The sequence below is a fragment of the Rhinopithecus bieti genome, unplaced genomic scaffold (assembly GCF_001698545.2).
Source record: "Rhinopithecus bieti isolate Rb0 unplaced genomic scaffold, ASM169854v2 scaffold_13207, whole genome shotgun sequence".
Classification (NCBI taxonomy): Eukaryota; Metazoa; Chordata; class Mammalia; order Primates; family Cercopithecidae; genus Rhinopithecus; species Rhinopithecus bieti.
In genome coordinates this window covers 1,961,460-1,967,860 of record NW_016807866.1, presented here as the reverse complement: position 1 = coordinate 1,967,860, position 6,401 = coordinate 1,961,460, and the positions used below count along the sequence as shown (strand labels likewise).

General features: G+C 43.1%; 1 long non-coding RNA gene across 1 annotated transcript in view; it reads left to right on the top strand.

Annotated features, from left to right (window-relative positions):
- The first annotated feature begins 1,862 nt into the window (after positions 1-1,862).
- Positions 1,863-6,401, top strand: part of LOC108536844 (uncharacterized) — a 33,173-nt gene continuing 28,634 nt past the window's right edge. Inside the window, exon 1 of the long non-coding RNA XR_001887633.1 lies at positions 1,863-2,431. This is a non-coding gene — a long non-coding RNA (uncharacterized LOC108536844). The remainder of the gene's footprint in view (positions 2,432-6,401) is intronic.

Here is a 6,401-nt window from a genome sequence, read left to right as displayed (position 1 = left end):
AAAAAAAAAAAAAAAAAAAAAAATCCTAGTTTGGTTATGATTTTACTAATATTTATTTGTAGTTTTTCTCTTTCTTATGAATTGGTTTCTTTTTAAAAATACTTAACCAGTGACACCTATTTTTATACCTTTAATGCTTTCTGCTTTAAGTCTATTAAATCCAATAGGTATAGCAGCTTTCTTTTAGTTAATATATGCCTAGTATACCTGTTTCTATTCTTTCTTTTGCTATTTCTAAATCTTTATCTTTAAATAGGATCTTATAAGAAACAGACATTAAGAAAAGTATATAATCTGAAAATAACTTTCCTTTTAACCTGAGGTTTTGTTTCATAAACTGAAAATGTATCAGTATCCTTACTGTCCTTCACAACCAACTCAAGAGTCTTTTAGTTCTAATTCTTCTCCCCAATCTCTCATGTCATTGTGTTGGCTTCTGCCAGGATTTTCACTCTAGGTTGTCTTTACCCTCAGTATTAGTTATGATTATTACTGTGGTGTTTATGTAGCCAGTGTTTACTTTAAACTTCTTAAATATATGCAGAATTTGGGGTGCTTCTTTCCTGTTTCTTGGGCTTTTCTTCTAGGCACAATTTCCTTCTACTTGGCAAGCATAAAGAGATGGGGGCAATCAACCCTTTCAATTTTGGCTCATCTGAAAATGTCCTTTGTTTTGCCTTGTTCATGAATGATCATTCATCCTGATGCACCTTCTGACCCCTCATCCTGTAGCTATTCCATGGCCACCATGTGGCAGGTATTGTTTTAGGGCTAGGGAATCAACAGTGAGCAAATTTGTAAATAGTTCTTATCTCATGACATTTTATTGGAGGGAAGCACTTGTATGCATAGTTTATTTCCTTAAATCTCATGAACCAACCTCTGCTACTTTCAAACTTTTCTTCTGTAGCTTTCTCACTCCTCTCAGCCTTTGGGGAACTGAGGAGAGTTGGGGCCTTGCTCTGGAGTAGGCTTTGGCCTGAGGGAATGTTGTGGCTAGTTTGATCTTCTATCTAGACCACTCAAACTTTCTCCAAATCAGCCATAAGGCTGTTTCACTTTCTTGTCATTCATGTGTTCACTAGAGCAGCACTTTTAATTTCCTTTAAGAGGTTTTTCTTTGCATTCACAGCTGGGCTAACTCCTGGGTGCAAAAGGCCTTGCTTTCAACCTTTCTCAACTTTAAACAGGCTTTTCCCACTAAGCTTAATTATCTCTAGCTTTTGATTTAAAGTGAGAGATGTGTGTCTCTTCCTTTTACTTGAACACTTACAGGCTGTTGTAGGTTATTAATGGTGTAATTCCACAATTGTGTCTCAGGGAATAGGGAGGCCTGAGGGGAGGGAGAGAGATGGGGGGCAGCTGGTCATTGGAGCACTCGGGACACACGTGACACTTATTACGTTTTCTGTCTTAAGTGGGTGCGGTTGTTGGTTCTCCAAAACAATTACAAAGTAAAATCAAAGATCACTGATTACAGATCACCATGACAGATATAATGATAATGAAAAAATTCGAAATACTACAAGAATTACCAAAATGTGACACAGAGATACGAAGCGAACACAAGCTGTTGGAAAAATGGCACCCACAGAGGTGCCCCAACAGAGTTGCCACAAACTTTCAATTTGTAAAAAAAAAAAAAAAAAAAAAAAAAAAGAAAGAAATGCGGTATCTGCCAGGCACAATAGAGCAAGGCACGATAGAGCAAGGCGCAATAAACGAGGTCCGCCTGTGCGCGCAACACCCTCGCAGGGAGGGAGGCTGTAAACACAACGCAGGAACATCACGAAAAGGCCCGTTCTGAGCTCTGGACTACAGAGGGCGCTGTTCGGTGAACAGGTCATTTCGCCGCTCAAAGCTGCTCACAGTGCATCTCTGAAGTAACGCGCCCAGATTTTAACTTTTCAACATGTGCCGTGCCACAAACTGGGTCACTGAAAACCCGGGACCAGGTGGGCTGCGCCCTCAGGGAGCTGAGCGGTCCCCGTGAGGCCCCTTCGCTGCCTGCACAGTTCAGCTGTGCCGTCCCCAGCGCCGCGGTGCCTGGACCTGGTGTGCAGAGGAATCGTGGTAAGAAATGTGCACACATCGTCCACACAGGCGGTCCCGTGAGTCTGTCCAACAGAAAAGAGGAAGGCCAGGCGGAGTCTGAAGGCGAGGCTTGCAGAGGTGGTAGAACCAGGCAGAAGGCCACGGGCCTGCGGGGTTCCCAACAGCGACCAGGGCGGCGCCTTCCACACGCCGGCGCCCCGGGAAGGCAGAGTCTGTCCGCGCTGCCTGCAGTGTGTGGCAGCTGCGCGCTCCTTACCTGTGGGGCAGAGCTGGCTGGAGCCACTGCCTGAAGAAACTCGGCTCTGTCCTCCGCTCCGGGGAGCAGAATGTGGCCAGTGGATGCTGAGTTCCTTCTGTGGCCTTCCGCAGCCTACAGGTAAGTGACTCTGAAGAGCATCTCGCAGGCCCGCGCTTCTGCTTCTCGTTGCCTTCTAGGCGGTTCTGACTTTGACACCCCTTTCCTCCTCTGCTTGTGCCCTCGAATCCTACGTTAGGGAAATGGGGATCCTGTTTTGAAACCAAATAAGAATCATAACCTTCAACTTCAGAACACTTCTAAGTCAGTAGAACCTGTAAGGAAATACAACCACATTCTGACTATCTCCTATAGGTTGACAGTATTAAAAGATGCTGTAAAATAATGTAATTGTATAAAAAGAAAAGAAAAAAAACAATGGCAATAAGAAAAACGTTCTCAATTTTACTATTAAAAATTTAGTAATAGAAAACTTTATTCACAGAAATTCATATCGAACACCAACTGTGGGCCGGGCGCGGTGGCTCACGCCTGAAAAACGTTCTCAATTTTACTATTAAAAATTTAGTAATAGAAAACTTTACTCACAGAAATTCTTATAGAAAACCAACCGTGGGCTGGGCGCGGTGGCTCACGCCTGTAATCCCAGCACTTTGGGAGGCCGAGGTGGGCGGATCACGAGGTCATGAAATCCAGACCATCCTGGCTAACACAGTGAAACCCCGTCTCTACTAAAAATACATAAAATTAGCCGGGCGAGGTGGCGGCGTCTGTAGTCCCAGCTACTCCGGAGGCTGAGGCAGGAGAATGGCGGGAACCCGGGAGGCGGAGCTTGCAGTGAGCCGAGATAGCGCCACTGCACTCCGGCCTCTGTGACAGAGCAAGACACTGTCTCAAAAAAAAAAAAAAAAAAAAAAAAGCTGTGAATAATAGATAAAGTTCAGCTGTGTTTGTCAACTGTCAAAACCCACCACCTCCCGGGTGGACCCTGAGGACACGGTGGGTGATAAAATCTAATCTTCATTAAGGATGTTGGACAATCAATAAACAACAGCTGTATGTTAATAAAGCTGTATTGCCTGTCCTTTACAATTGCACTTTAATTAGATATTTACATTTTGCCTTTGAAAATATAGGCAAATGTTTTTTCCTATATTTTCCTTGATGAAAAATGTTTAGATATTCATTTGACTTCTTTCTTTCCTGTTATTCCCTTTATTTCATTTAAGATGTATGCTCATCTTGTATTGAGCTCAGATCTCTGAACTCTTCCTCTTAATAAACCTTCCACTTCTTTTAGTTCATTAAATCTATTTTAATCTTTCTTTGACAGTGATTTTTATAAACAATGGTTGTTTATTGGAGAAAATAATATCTGGACTAGAAGAAGTGTCAATGAGATTAGTTTTACAAACTATCAAGTCAGTTATCTAACTTGTTAAGTGCTGCCCAAATATTAGTAATTTAATAATACTATGGAAATATCATGTTGTCCACCTTCAGAAAAAATCATTCCAAATAATTATGTCATTTGTTTTAATTTGAAGAATACATAGTTCAGACAGTTAAGTTAATGGTTCAACTCATGGAAGCTGACAATTCAGAATGAGCAGTGTGATAATGTAAGATTAATTTTTCAAATATTTTAAAGTTTCTATTAAATATTTAAAAATTGTATACCAACTGGGTCTTAAGATGGCCAACCCAATGCTGCTGGGAAGTGCTGCTCATAGAGAGAGGCCAAGATTTTGACTAAATCAACATAATTTGAATAGATCTTTGTAAAGAAGATGCTGAATGTGGATGTAGAAAAGATGCAGACCCTGAGGCTGAAGAGGGAGGATGCTGGAAACTCCATGCAGGGTAACTGAATGCTAAGGCTCCTTCCTGGCCTTAAGCAGTGTCTGAAGAAGGGGTAAATGAAGGGACTTGGAGACTGGAGACCTCACACCTGCCATGGACATTTGAGCTGGTAGGTAGATGTCATCAGAGATGAGACAGAGACAGAGCTGCCACAAGCATGGTGCCAGGAACCTTTGTACTACGGAGAGCTTTGGCGGAGCCTAACTCACCAAGGGCTGCCTATCTCCCTTTGACAGGCTCTGGCCCTATCTAACCACTGGGGACAAAGCAGGGCCACCTTCCCTGTAGGACTGGGGCACATCTGTCCCACAGGCTACCTGCCTGCCAGCCCCTCCCAGGGCTCCTGCCTGGCCACCCTGCAGAAGCCTGTACATGGCATAGCTCCACTGCCCAGCCTGGGTGCTTTGCACCACCTAAGTGCATTCTGGAAGCCTGGGAGCCCTTCAGATCCTGTAGTGCACCTGGGATCCAGTCCCAAGGGTCTGGAGGAGGGAGCTGCAAGCAGGTCCTGATACCCCAGGGCCATGGCCCATGGCTCAGGATCTGTGCCTTGCACTCAAGTCGGGGAGGACCCCATACTCTCAGAAAACTGAGAAGGGTGAATTGCACTGGTTCACAGGTTGGCCTAGAACCTAGACATGCCTCCCTCCACAGAGCAGGTCCAGTAAGGATGTGGCCTATTTCCCTGCTGGACCTCTGTCCAAGGGAGCCCTGAGGCTGAAATATAAAATAAATAAATAAATAAATAAATAAATAAATAAATGGAATTGCTGGCAAAGTGCCAGTGATCAGAGGTGGCTCCCCCAATCTCCAGGAATGGATCTGGTAAGGGGGTCACCTCTCTCCCCCTTGCACTGCAGAGCATAGCTACAAATCCAAGGATACACAAAGGAGCCATGCTGCCCATCTTCCATCCATTGTTCTCAAGCACTGTCTACTGGATCACAGCCCAAACTGCAACAAGAACAAAAAGTCACTCTGCAAATTCTCCCTGTTGATAAACCAAGGGCAAGAATTCAACAACAAAGATCCTGTACAGAGCCTCAGCCCTCTGAAAACTTCCAGAAACAAAGCCAAATGACTGTATGAGATTTCCATCACAGTTAAAGGAACACCAGCCTTCTCAGATGGGAAAAAATCAGCATAAGAACTCTGGCAATTCAAAAAGCCAGACTGTTCCCTTACCTCCAGATAGGCCCACTAGGTCCCCAGCAATGGTTAATGAGTCTGAAATGTCTGAAATGACAGACATAGAATTCAGAATCTGAGTGGCTAGGAAGCTTATCAAGACCAGGAGAAAGTTGAAGCTCAATTCAAGAATGCAAAGCAATTCTGTAAAATGATTCAAGAGTTCAAAGACTAAGAAGCCATTTTAAGAAAGACCCAAATTGAACTTCTTGAGCTGAAAAATTCACTATGAGAATTTCAAAATACAATCAGAAGTAGTAACAGCAGAAAAGACCAAGCAGAGGGAAGAATCTCAGGGCTTGAAGACAGGTAATTGAGTCAACTCAGGCAAAAATAAAGAGAAAAGAATAAAGAAAAATGAACTAAACTTCTGAGAAATATGCAATTATGCAAACAGACCAAATCTGTGACTCATTGACATTCTTGAGAGAGAACAAGAAATAATAAGCAACTTGGAAAATATATTTGGGGATGTAGTCCATGAAAATTTCCCTAATCTCACTAGAGAGGTTGACCTGCAAATCCAAGAAATATAGAGGACCCTAACCAGATACTGTAAGAGACAACCATCCCCAAGGCACGTGGTCATCAGATTCACTAAAGTCAACACAAAAGAAAAAATCTTAAAGGCAGCAAGAAAGATGGGGCATGTAACTTACAAAGGGAACCCATCAGGCTAACAGCAGACCTTTCGGCAGAAACCTTTTAAGCCAGAAGAGATTGGGGGCCTATTTTTAGCATCTTAAAGAAAAAAAAATTCTAACCAAGAATTTCATATGCTGCCAAACTAAACTTCTTAAGTAAAGAGGAAATAAAATCCTTCTCAGAAAAGCAAATTCTGAGGGAATATATTTAAACTACACCAGACTTACAAGAGATCCCCAGAAGTGGACCTGGTGAGGGGGTCCTCAGATCCTCAGGTCCCTGATGAGGGAGACCTGGTGAGGGAGTGCTAAACATAGAATTGAAAGAGTCTGCTACTCCAAAACACACTTCAGCATGTAGCCCACAAGCACTATAAAGCAACTGCATAATTAAG